Here is a 13,958-nt window from a genome sequence, read left to right as displayed (position 1 = left end):
TGTGCCCATCCTGCGTTATATATTTTTTTACATACCGAAGTATAGCTGTGACCTAATTTGGCAAAGTAGGGTTCAAGATTTAAATTCACAATGGCTACCTGAACTAACAGTAATGGGGCACACAAAAAGTAAACAGAGAGGATAACTAAACTATTCCTACCCTCCCGAATCTTACAGGACAGGCGAGACACCCCTACACCAAGATACTTATACAATAGAAAAACTATGGTCATGCTATGCTTCAAAGAAAGAAAATGCTATTGCTGCTTACTTGCGTTTTTCCCTTTTTACCTTCTCTGATCACAATGCTTTTTGACAAAAACACAGGTGCAGGTGCACCCTGCGCTATCCTTTGCCCGAGCTTTGTCCAGGAAATCTCACTGTAGTCATCTTAGTTCAACGCGGGCTCTCCTTAACTGCGTGTCACACGGGTCCCGTTCACTTTGCACCTAGAACAGTCTCTTCTAAAAAAAAACTTGAAAAGATACACAATTCCAGGCCAGTGTTCAAAAACAAAGTTCATTGTTTTCATATAAAAAACATGTTTATTTCCTCTGCACACTACACAGCTCCAATTTGCACACTCAACTAATCATGGCGACTACTCTTCCCGAACTACAGCCCACCCTTTTTCTCGAGAAAGCTACATTCCGATTGGACAGCAGGTTAGGCGATTCAGTAATTCAGTTGGTTTGCGAAGCCATCCATTACATTAGACCTCTCTGGTGTTCTTAATGTAACAATACCGTATTCTGAACAAAGTAGTATCCCTTACAGTATCCCCCCTGTTGAAAACCTGCTGAATTAATACAGGTTATATATCAAAACATTCAAGGCAATTTCAGGATACCTTTTAAGGGGTCTGTGATCTATAATGACAATACACTGCATATTTTTTGTAAATACCCTTCTATTAAGCTTACTGGAAGTGTACCCTTGTTATATCTCTAGGAGCGTCTCACAACAGGGGAATCCTCCCTCTCTAGCTCTAGATCATCCAAGGGTTCTGGTTCCTGCCCATCTAGAATTCCCTCTGTGTGTTTGTGACTCTACACACAGAGACGCACTGTTCTGTACTGGGGCTTCTATATAGCTAACCATAGAGACACACTGGTCTATACTGGGATTACGTAACCATAGAGACACACTGTTCTATACTGGGGCTTCTACATAGGTAACCATAGAGACACTGTTCTATACTGGGGCTTCTACATAGGTAACCATTAGTAATTTTACGTATTAGTCCTTTTATTCCCTGGAAGATAGCACTTCACAGCATTTGATCATGCTTCTTGTGTTACTAATACTTGTATTATTGATTGATTTCCCCCTTGCTCCCTTTCCCGTAACCCTTGACTGTGACCTTACATCTTGACAGCACTTAGCTTTTACGTTCCAGGATGTATGACCTAACTTACTGTACTTACCTGTGTAAATTGGAAGTTGTAAAATGTATTATATTTTGAATTGCTTTGTACAATGTAAATTTGTATTTGTAATATTTGATGCCTTAACTGTATTCTTGCAATTTGTATAGCACTGGATAAGGGCATCTGCCAAGAAATAATAATAATAATAATAATAATAATAATAATAATAATAATAATAATAATAATAATAATAACAATAATAATAATAGCCATAGAGACACACTGGTCTGTACTGGGACAAGGTAACCATAGAGACACTGGTCTATACTGAACTGATGCTGGTCATGAAATGTACCCTGTGATGAGGTGTGCGTGATGGTAAAGCAGTAGCTCTTTTGGAGTATCAGGGCTCATAGTGTTGCATTTTTGCGGAGTTCTTCAACACAGGTTTGTATTTCACTATCATGTTTACTTTAAATAGCTCAGAGAAATGTCCTTTATTTAGAGCTTCTCTGAGACCCCTGATTGGAATTCACTGCTTTGTGCAGTACATCAGAATGTCAGTCACAGCTTTAATCACAATTCCTCTCAAATAAGCCTTCCTGGAATCCCGATTTAACCGATTAAAAATGTTTCTGTGTGGCTTTGTCTGTAACCTTCGGATGGACAGTACCAATTGCTTGCTTCATGTTTTGAACGGCTCTGATTCAAATGCTTAAAATCTTTAAAACCATTTTTAGTGAATGTTTCTTCGGTGTGGGAATCAGAACAAATGCCTGCATATCTACAGATAATTGCATTTCTGGCTATGCTGTATTCCATCCAGCGATACTTCTCATACCACCGCTGTGATGAAAAACTTTGGGATTTAACACAAATTAAAGCAAATGCCTGCAATTTTGGCCGTGTAGGTGACTCATCTATTCCTTATAAATCCGAGGGACAGTAAAATGTTTCCTTACCGAATTCAACACTGGCCTGTGGATGCAAAGCAGTGCTTATATTGATTTCTTCCGATGCAGTTGGTGATTTATCAGGTTGTGTAATGTGCTGTTCTGATAGTTCTCTTCTCGTCTTTTGAAATAATTCAACAAATAATTTTGTTTCACCATTTGTAGGAACTCCGTTCACAACTACATTTGTTCAGTTGTCATGGTGTGATGCACTATGTAAAAAAACATTTACCACAGCCAGTTATAACCTGCTTGTGCATAACTTAGCCAAAATGTAACCATTAGACTTGAAAAGAACCAGCCCCCATGCTTTGGAATAAAGCCTGTGATTTTCCGAAACACGTTATTGCTTCAGAATCTTGTATTTATAATGTTTTTTTAACACGCGGGAGAAATTTTACACTCTCTGATTGGGTGGACCTGAGAGGTAAGTAGGTGGGCCATGGCCCAACCAGGCCCACCCAGGCCCACCCATGGCTACGCTCCTGTTGTGGCCCAGGTGCTTATTTGACACCCAGACTTACGGCCCACTGATTAATTTAGGTTGCCTTTATTAAAGAGTCTAAAGACGGCTGTCCGGTTCTGAACTTGGACCTGAAGTATTGTGTAGTATAAGTATCGCGTGTCTTCAAAGCATGCAGGGAAAATGTACAATGACTCGAGATCGTCACCCTTGAACTCCCTCACTACTTTTGTTCTCAGAAAGTAGCTGATAGAAACTTGCACACAACTAGTTATTCAGAGATAACATTACCACTTTAAACGATTTTTGAATTGGGCTATAGTGGCTGTTATAATGGGGTTTTAGATTTCCTAACATTGACTGGGAAAGCCCAGTTGAGACTACAGAAGCAGTAGTAGAAATGTTTTAGAGGGCAAACGACTGCTTTCTACCTCAATTAGTCAGGGAACCAACCAGAGAGAGCACATGCTATTTGATATTTTCAAACGACCAATGGTGAACTGCAGTCACAATATGGTTAGCTTTGAGGCATACTTTCACAAAACAAGGACCTACACTCAGTTGAGCCTCTTACTAAAAATGAAGCCACATTTCTTCAAATCATAAATGTAACCGCTACACTGTAAAAATTATTTGTTGACGCAACGTGACTTAGTCAAGTCATCTTGTTGCTTTGACTCAGTTTAGCAAACATGAAGTGTTAAGTTCACTCACTGTTGAAATAACATGCAGTAAATTGAGCCAACGTACTCTATCAATTAATAAGCATTTAGAATTTTTAGTTAAGTCAACTGAAAAACATATTAATTGAACTTAATTTTTCAAGTTTTCACAACTATAAACCAAGTCTAATTGACAAAATAGTAATTCTTCCTCAACTTTCATTACTTACAGTGAGGGAAAAAAGTATTTGATCCCCTGCTGATTTTGTACGTTTGCCCACTGACAAAGAAATGATCAGTCTATAATTTTAATGGTAGGTGTATTTTAACAGTGAGAGACAGAATAACAACAAAAAAATCCAGAAAAACTCATTTCAAAAAAGTTATAAATTGATTTGCATGTTAATTAGGGAAAGAAGTATTTGATCTCCTATCAATCAGCAAGATTTCTGGCTCCCAGGTGTCTTTTATACAGGTAATGAGCTGACATTAGGAGCGCTCCTAAATCTCAGCTCGTTACCTGTATAAAAGACACCTGTCCACAGAAGCAATCAATCAATCAGATTCCAAACTCTCCACCATGGCAAAGACCAAAGAGCTGTCCAAGGATGTCAGGGACAAGATTGTAGACCTACACAAGGCTGGAATGGGCTACAAGACCATCGCCAAGCAGCTTGGTGAGAAGGTGACAACAGTTGGTGCGATTATTCGCAAATGGAAGAAACACAAAATAACTGTCAGTCTTCCTCGGTCTGGGGCTCCATGCAAGATCTCACCTCGTGGAGTTTCAATGATCATGAGAACGGTGAGGAATCAGCCCAGAACTACACGGGAGGATCTTGTTAATGATCTCAAGGCAGCTGGGACCATAGTCACCAAGAAAACAATTGGTAACACACTACGCCATGAAGGACTGAAATCCTGCAGCGCCCGCAAGATCCCCCTTCTCAAGAAAGCACATGTACAGGCCCATCTAAAGTTTGCCAATGAACATCTGAATGATTCAGAGGAGAACTGGGTGAAAGTGTTGTGGTCAGATGAGACCAAAATCGAGCTCTTTGGCATCAACTCAACTCGCCGTGTTTGGAGGAGGAGCAATGCTGCCTATGACCTCAAGAACACCATCCCCACCATCAAACATGGAGGTGGAAACATTATGCTTTGGGGGTGTTTTTCTGCTAAGGGGACAGGACAACTGCACCGCATCAAAGGGATAATGGACGGGGCCATGTACCGTCAAATCTTGGGTGAGAACCTCCTTCCCTCAGCCAGGGCATTGAAAATGGGTCGTGGATGGGTATTCCAGCATGACAATGACCCAAAACACACAGGAGTGGCTCAAAAAGAAGCACATTAAGGTCAAGGAGTGGCCTAGCCAGTCTCCAGACCTTAATCCCATAGAAAATCTGTGGAGGGAGCTGAAGGTTCGAGTTGCCAAACGTCAGCCTCGAAACCTTAATGACTTGGAGAGGATCTGCAAAGACGAGTGGACAAAATCCCTCCTGAGATGTGTGCAAACCTGGTGGCCAACTACAAGAAACGTCTGACCTCTGTGATTGCCAACAAGAGTTTTGCCACCAAGTACTAAGTCGAAGGGGTCAAATACTTATTTCCCTCATTAACATGCAAATCAATTTATAACTTTTGAAATGCATTTTTCTGGATTTTTTTGTTGTTATTCTGTCTCTCACTGCTAAAATACACCTACCATTAAAACTATAGACTGATCATTTATTTGTCAGTGGGCAAACGTACAAAATCAGCAGGGGATCAAATACTTTTTTCCCCCACTGTAAGTAATGAAAGTTGAGGAAGAATGACTATTAATTTCATTATTTGCAATCCACAAAGCCCATCTATAATCATTCAAACGCGGGCTACTTCATCTTTTCTTGCATGATCAGCAACTTTATCCCATGCTAATTAATACAAAAAAAATTTCAACTCCGGTAAAGTAGTATGTCATCATGACGTGATGGTTTTGGCACATGCGCATTACACAAAACGTTCATAGAACATATGTTTTGTGGTTACCTGAGCACGTTATTTAAAGTTTTACAATTCTGTTCAAGTTGAGGTTGTTGTAACTCATCTTATTGTGTGGTGAGACACTGCAATTTCACAGAACATGATTTTACTTGTCCAATTTCCAAAACGAGCTCTCTTCAATCTCCGTTTCAAATCCATGTTGATTTGCGGGTAATCACTGTATCCACTCAATCTTACTACAGTTGTAAGAAAACACCTGTAATGCTGTACAAATGCATGTGTTTTTCAAGCACATGAAAGATTGTAGACAGGTAGAGATCGCCACTTGAGTGCCAGACTGACTCTATTGTAAAGGGAAGGCAGGATTATGTGTTATATTTGAGTTATTATGTATTTAAATGACCAGTCAAAATAACCCGATTTTGGCTATTCTAGGTAAATGTGTTTATAACTTATTTATTTTCATGTTTATGCAGCTAAAACGCTGTAGGCATGTTTAATACATATAGTTAGGAATAGTCACGAATGGGTATATGCGCAGTGTATTTTGGAACACAGTATAATTCAAATTTGAATAACCAAAACGGTCAAATTGACCGGCTCTGCGCTTGTAGTGTTAAATGTGGGTGTCATATCGTGGGCCGCACTTCCATGTGTGACGGGCCGCAGGTCGAGAACCACTGCCCTATTCAGAACAGGTTGGTCAGATAGGACCAGAACCAGTGCAGACCCAAAGAACAGAGGACGAGCGTTAGGCAGACAAACCCCAGGGCCCCAGGGCCACAGGTTAGTGCTTTCCTGGAGGTCTTTAGCTCCCCTGTATAATGGACCATTCCAGAGAGATTCCCCTTTGCAGTCAATATCATCAGCTCAGCAGTTTGCCAATACAGATCCCTGGGGAGGTGGGGGCTCAAATCCAGGACCAGGGTTAGCCACCCCTAGCATAAAGCAAAACATTACATGTGTTTAAATGGTTGAAGTCAATACAGTGATTAATGAATTGATGTATTTATTGAGGTGGCTGTGACAGAGTGGCTATAGAGACTATTGCGCTCCTTCACAGCAGCGTCTCTGTTGCTTATATTAAGTTATACTAAGGTATGCTGAGCTGACGATATTGAGGTTTTTACTAAAGAAAAAACAGATAACATGCCACAGGTTAACAACCAGTCCAGTCAAACCCTAAGAGAGATCAGGATAAATGAGGAGGAGGTAGTAAAGGGACTAGCAGAATTAATAACAAACAAATCACCTGGGCCAGATGGTATATTTCCAACAGTACGTAAAGAAATTATGGAAATGATTGTATTAATTATTTCTAAATAGCACTGGTTTCACTGTTTTTGAATGTTTTGATGTTTTTTTTATTTGTCAAATGCATTGACCGTTATTGTTCTTTTAAATGCATCAGATTGTTTTGATAGTTTTTTTTGTTTGTTGTTTTTTACATTTCAGTTAATTTGACAATTTTTTCACCATTGCATAAATTAAATAATCTAAAATGTGCTTTTTATTATTTTGTCTTGCTTTTCAAAGACAAAATCAATTACAAAACTACAATTAAAAAATATGTATTTAAGACTGAACATTAAACACTGTGCCAACAAAGCACAATAAATAAAATAAAATAAAATAGATAAATTTATATCTGGCCATCTTTGAGCCCCCCTTCTTGAATAGCCTACTGTGAAAGCCGGACACAAATAACGGGGAGAGAGAGAGGGAGAGTCTCCGGTTTCGGTTGTGTCCGGGCTTTATTTTGTTCAGGTATGTCAAAAAAGGGCGGAGATACAAAACAAAAACAAAATCAAAAGCAAAAACAAAAAGTGTCCACAATCGGGGTGCTCCGGGCAGACAGGGGTAATAGACTCAGTCCACCTTCTTGTCGGTTAGCTGCTTCCGTCGGGGAGGGAGAGGGATTAAATAAACAGGGCACAGCCCACTTTATAGCGAGACACTCCTTTTCAATGGTGCTATATTTACGCTCCTGGGCGATAATTGTTTGCTTAGATAGAGGACGGGGTGTTCCTGACCCCCAACACTCTGGGACAGGACCGTGCCCACTCCAACTTCTCAGGCGTCGGTCTGTAGAATGAAAGGGAGAGAGAAGTCAAGGCATTTAAAAAAAGGGTGTTGGCAGAGGCGGTCCTTAATCGCCTGGAAAGCCACCTGGCACTGCTCCGTCCACTGGACCGTATCTGGAGCACCTTTTCGCATCAGTTCGGTCAGGGGGTAAGCCAGGGTGGCAAAGTCCGGCAGAAACTGGCGATAATACCCGGAAAACCCCAAAAACTGCCGAACTTCCTTTTTGGACTTAGGAGGCGGACAGGAGGCAATAGCGGTCACCTTGTCAACGACTGGCCGTACCTGCCCCCCTCCTAAGAGGTACCCCAGATACTTGGTCTCCCTCCTCCCAACTGTTCACTTGCCCGGGTTTTCCGTGAGCAGCGCCCAGCCGATCCAGCAACTCATCCACACGGGGCATCGGATAGGCATCAAACCTAGACACTGCATTGAGCTCCCTATAATCAACGCAGAATCTAGTGCTGCCGTCAGGCTTTGGCACCAAGACTATAGGGCTACACCATTCCGATTGTGACTTTTCAATGACTCCCAGCTCCAACATCTTCTGCACCTCTTCATTGACAGCCTACTTTTTGTAATAGGGGGTGCGATAGGGTTTGACACGCACGCAGTGGTCCAGTGCTGTGTGGATGTGGTGTTCAATGAGAAGTGTGAGTTCGGGTCGGTGAGAAAAGACATGCTGGAAGCGGCACAATAAAGAGCAAACGTGCTGTTTCTGGGCGTTTGTTAAATGGGCGTTTGTTAAATTGAGTTCAGTGCGAACCTCAGAAACAGCGGCTTCAGACTCTTTATTGTGGGGGGAACTAAAAGCACCCAATGCTTCCTGCTCTCGCCACTTCTTCAGCATGTTCAGATGATAGATCTGCTTTTACCTCCGACGATCTGGGCGACACACCTCATAATCAACATCCCCTAAGCGGCGTGTGACCAAAAAGGGTCCCTGCCACTTAGCCAGCAGTTTAGATGTTGAATTTGGGAATAACACCAGTACCTTGTCCTTGGGTGAACGATCGTAACCGGGCTCTCCTGTTGTACATGCGCTGTTGTCGCTCCTGGGCCTGTAAGAGATGCAACTGTGGAAGTTTCCCCAGTGCCGATAGCCGATCTCTCAGGTCCAGGATGTGCTGTACCATAGAGGTCTGGGAGGGGGCGGTCGCCTCCCAGTCCTCCTTTATTAAGTCGAGGATGCCCCTCAGCCGCCTCCCGTACAGCAGCTCGAAGGGAGAGAAGCCAGTGGACGTCTGGGGCACCTCGCGTACAGCGAACAGCAGGGGTGGCAATAACTTGTCCCAGTCCCAAGCGTCTGTGCTCACAAACTTACAGATCATGTTCTTTAGGGTTTTATTAAAGAGCTCCACTAGGGCGTCTGTCTGGGGATGATAGATTGAGGTCCTGATGGACTTTATCCCCAGCAGCCTACAGAGGTCTCGCATCACGCGTGACATGAATGGAGAGCCCTGATCTGTCAGGATTTCCTTTGGGATCCCCACCCGAGTGAAGACCTTAAACAGCTCCTCGGCGATCCTAGTCGCTGACATTGTCCGTAGACGAATTGCCTCCAGGTACCGAGTGGCATAGTCTACTATGACCAGCACAAATTGATACCCCGCGGAGCTTTTCTCCAACGGACCGATCAAATCCATCCCAATGCGCTCAAATGGTATCTCCATGAGAGGCAGCGGTACCAGCGGAGCCCACGGTACTGCACTGGCATTGGTCTTCTGGCACTCCGGACAGGCAGCACACCATCTTTCTACCTCCTTTTTGATGCCTGGCCAGAAGAATCGGTCCATTATCCGGCTTAAGGTCTTGTCACGACACAGGTGACCTGCCCCAGCCAAATCAGATGAGAGCCTATGATCCTTAATATTAGATAGATAGTTTTCACTAGCGAGCACCCGGCCGGGCGATGTCCAGGCTGCCCGCAACGTCACCGTGGTTTTTCCAGGGGACCACACACTGCCGGGGGAGAGAGAAAAAGAAGGAGCTAAGGAGGCAGATTTGTTTTTGGGACAGGCAAGGCGAGAAGGGGAAGTGGGTCGGGGAGAAACATGTTTAGGTGTGGTGTTTGGCAACATGCTGGTATCCAGGACAGTCGGGTCAGAGGGGGTCTTGGGAATGGAAGGGAGGGTGCCCGCCGTCGGGCATCAGAAGGTGGCATCGTCCCGGGCAATGATGGTTCTCTGCCAGCCTGGTGCCAGCCTTCAGGTTGGACGTGGGAGATGGCAGATGAACTGCTCCAAGGCCACCAGGTCGGCAACTTCCGTGGCTTGAGCCAGCGGTGGCAGGCACCGGGAGCCAGGTTCGAACCGGAGGCTTCTGAGCTTTCGGCGCTGGCCGTCCGACATCAGACCGACCCGGTCCAGGACACTGTCCCTCAGACTTTTGTAGTCTAGGGCATCCTCGGGACGAAGCACTCGGGTGGCAGGGGAGCCAGGCGTACCGCCCACTCCGACTCCGGCCAGTCGCAACACCGGGCAGTGCGCTTGAAGATGGCAAGAAAAGCCTCCGGGTCATGAAGTGAGCACTGACTCCGGTGGTACTCGATCCCACAACCATTGAATGACCACTGCCCTTTTCACTAAAAGTCCAACGCGCTATCCATTGCGCCACAGAGCATGCCTACTGATGATGGGGCATCTCAGCGTGCTTGTACAAGTAGCATTTACAGATGTGTTTTTTTAATCGCTCTCTCTGATATAGAGATGAAAGGAAATGATGGGTTCTTCTTTTAGATAATACGACTCATGTTGACTTGACTGTGAGGGAAAGTTTTTGTCAGGCACACTGTCTGTGTGTTTGTCTGTCTATCTGTGGCTGTCTGTGTGTCTGTGGCAGTCTGTGCTTGTGGCTGTCTGTGTGTGTGTCTGTGGCTGGACCGATGGGGCTGATTGGAAACATCATCGACCTGGGTTTCTCTTCATCACAAATACATCTTTCGCTGCCCACATGCCCGAATTGCTTTTCAGCTGGATCACAGCCTCGCCCCAGGTGGGCAAAACCTCCAAAAGTGGTACAAACTCATCCACGTATTCCAGTGTTTCCGAGAAAGCTTGGCATAGTGAGTGAGAAAGTCAACCCTGACGGTGTGGCGACAGATGAGAAGCCACGGAATTGATGCACTCTGTGATGTCATAGAAGTCAGCTGTGAGAGAGTTCTGAGATGTCATCGCTGAACTGGCAGTGAAGGGAGAGGGAGAGGAAGGCAAAGCATGTACATGGCTTCTCTCGCTGACTGGGCAAGATTGGATTAATGAGAGAGTGCAAGGACGGAAATGCAGTTGTTTTCTCGAAGAGTGTAGAAGAGTTTTCTGGTCTCCTGATGGAGGCGTGGGTTCAAATACCACTTCTGACAGACTGATTTATAGCATGACCAATGCTAGGAATTGCAAAAGTGTTCTTTTATTTTCTGACACTAAGCTGTTGGTCACCTCGACTCGGTTGCATAAGTGTTGAAAGTCACGGATTCCCGCAATTCTGTGGCCGCATTCTCAAGGCTATCTTCTATAATACACCTCTCAAAAAAATAAGGGAACAAGTAATCATCACAGCATAATACCAAGTCAGTTACAGTTCAGGCATATTAATCTGTACAGTTAGGAAGCCTAAGCGGTTGTGAATCACTGTCTCTTGTTTTGGTGCAAATGAAAGTGACAGCAGGTGCACCGGAGATAGGCAACAGCAAGACAACCCCAAAAAGGGAATGGTTTTGCAGGTGGTGGCCACAGACGATTGCTCTCTCCTTATCCTTCCTGACTGATTCTTCTCTAGTTTTGCCTTTTGCTAGTGTCCTTGTCACTACTGGAATTATGAGGTGCTCCCTGCAGCCCATTCAGGTTGCACAGGTAGTCCAGCTCCTCCAGTATGGCACATCCATACGTGCCGTCTGAAGAAAGTTTTCTGTGTCTCCCAGTACAGTCTCAAAAGCATGGAGGTGGGAGAGTTACGAATTATGCAATGTATGGTGAAGATCTTGAGGTTTCCTAGATTTTGATCACGGAGATCCGATGTGTGATTTAAGTGTTCCCGCAGTTTTCTTGATCAGTATATAATCTCGCGGTGGATGTATACATCCTCTCAGAATGGCCGAGTGGTCTAATTTGCCAGACTTAAGGTGTTGTTCCCTTGAAGAGTGTAGAAGGGTTTTCTGGTCTCCTGATGGAGGCGTGGGTTCAAATCCCACTCCTGACAGATTGATTTATAGCATCACCAATGCTAGGAATTGCAAAAGTGTTCTTTTCACACTTGTGTGTAATGCATTTTGCAGCCAAATTACATAAACATGAGGAAATGCCTGGCAGAGAGACTCCTTTTGATGGCCGGTTAGCTCAGTTGGTTAGAGCGTGGTGCTAATAACGCCAAGGTCTTGGGTTCGATCCCCACATCGGCCAAGACCGATCTTAGGTGCTCATCCGTCTAGTTCGAGTCCTGTTTTTTGAATGTTTGACATGAAACTCCCTGAAGGCAAGCGTAGTAGTGCACTTAAGCAGTGGTAGGATCCACAAGACTTCATCAAGCCGTGTCAAAGTCGGCCATCTACATGCACACAGGAAAATGTCCTTTCGCCGCTTTGCTTTTCTCAGAACACTTCATTTGCATTCTGTCCTCTGATAGTTTCAACTCGTGGGCTCCTGCCAATTCCTTATTACACAGACTTGGAGAGGGAAGCAATGCCAGTGGCTTCAAGAATCAACGCAAGTTTCATGAATGGCACATCTAAGCCATGGTGCCAACCAGACATTGAGCTGTTGGTCACCTCGACTCGGTTGCATAAGTGTTGAAAGTCACGGATTCCCGCAATTCTGTGGCCGCATTCTCAAGGCTATCTTCTATAATACACCTCTCAAAAAAATAAGGGAACAAGTAATCATCACAGCATAATACCAGGTCAGTTACAGTTCAGGCATATTAATCTGTACAGTTAGGAAGCCTAAGCGGTTGTGAATCACTGTCTCTTGTTTTGGTGCAAATGAAAGTGACAGCAGGTGCACCGGAGATAGGCAACAGCAAGACAACCCCAAAAAGGGAATGGTTTTGCAGGTGGTGGCCACAGACGATTGCTCTCTCCTTATCCTTCCTGACTGATTCTTCTCTAGTTTTGCCTTTTGCTAGTGTCCTTGTCACTACTGGAATTATGAGGTGCTCCCTGCAGCCCATTCAGGTTGCACAGGTAGTCCAGCTCCTTCAGGATGTCACATTCATCCGTGCTATCAGAAGAACCAGAAGGACCAGTATCTGCTTTTTTGTGCGAGGAGGAACAGGAGGAGCATTGCCTGAGCCCTCCAAAATGACCTCCAGCGGTCTACTGGTGTGCATGTTTCTGACTAAACTGTCAGAAACAGACTCTATGAGGGTGGCACGAGGGCCCGTCATCCTCTAGTGGGACCTGTGCTCACAGCCCAGCACCGTGCAGCTCGATTGGTATTCGTGAAAAAGTCTGGAGGCACCGTGGTGAACGTTATTCTGTCTGCAACATCATCCAGCATGATCGGTTTGACTGCTGGTTTGGAGAGAAACACAAAGTGTCCTCTGTGTATTCACTATGCAACCATCAACAACTCTGACCTGGTCATATATATGTCCCAGGGCATCATCCTGTGTCTGGTCCATAGCGAAATCGGATACCCGGTTGAAGGCGGGATCCAGTGTCGGGCCTTCCACTGGAAGAAGGAGAGAGGAGGTGAGTCCCAGAACTCGTTCCTTCCCATGGGTCCAACAGGGTACTGTTGGCTGCTACACGACTGGAGTCAGAGGGAAGGCTGTCCCTGCCCCTCTCATCACCTGCAGTCACTAATGGTGATCGGTCCCCAGAGACATGTCCCAATTGTGCCCCAGCCAAATCAGACAATGAGAGCCTAGGATCTTTAATATTGGACAGAAATTCAGAGCCTCTGGGTTGTCCTCCGGTCCCATCTTTGGAATCTGCAGACCTTCCCAAGCCGGGTTTGCTGCGGCCACAGCAGGGTTAGGTGCAGGAGCTGGTACTTGAAGTTGCTGGACAAGCGTCTCGAGAGTTTGTTGTTTTTGAGCCTGCAGCTTCACCACTGGGGCCAACAACTGTTCCACTGGAGACGCCTCCATAGCTGTCCTTCCGGGTACAGAGTTCAGGGTAAGTATGTCACAAAGCTTCCCCACATTGGCCACCAAATGTAAATGCCGGACACAATAAACGGAGAGAGTCTCGGGTTCCGGCGGTGTCCGAGCTTTATTGGGGTTCACAATAGTCCAACAGAAAAAAACACAAAAAGGGGAAAACAAGGCAAAACCAGCACACAAAACATCCACACAAACAGGGTGCTCCGGGCAGTCACAATAAAGTCTCCCTCGGGGATGGAGAGGGATTAAATAGATGAAGCACACCTGCCAATGACGTCACAGTCGCCTCAGTGATCATTGCCTGCAGCCGTGAGCTCACAAGCTGTCTGCGAAGCAGCGG

At 44.9% G+C, this 13,958-nt stretch overlaps 1 non-coding gene across 1 annotated transcript; it reads left to right on the top strand.

Moving 5' to 3' along the window:
• The first annotated feature begins 11,839 nt into the window (after positions 1-11,839).
• On the top strand, positions 11,840-11,913 carry trnai-aau (transfer RNA isoleucine (anticodon AAU)). The gene has a single exon. It is a non-coding gene; the product is annotated as a tRNA-Ile (tRNA).
• Positions 11,914-13,958: the final 2,045 nt, after the last annotated feature.

Source organism: Amia ocellicauda, chromosome 12 (genome assembly GCF_036373705.1).
Source record: "Amia ocellicauda isolate fAmiCal2 chromosome 12, fAmiCal2.hap1, whole genome shotgun sequence".
NCBI classification, from domain to species: domain Eukaryota; kingdom Metazoa; phylum Chordata; class Actinopteri; order Amiiformes; family Amiidae; genus Amia; species Amia ocellicauda.
The sequence above is the reverse complement of the archived record's forward strand: the minus strand, read 5'-3'. Positions and strand labels throughout refer to the sequence as shown.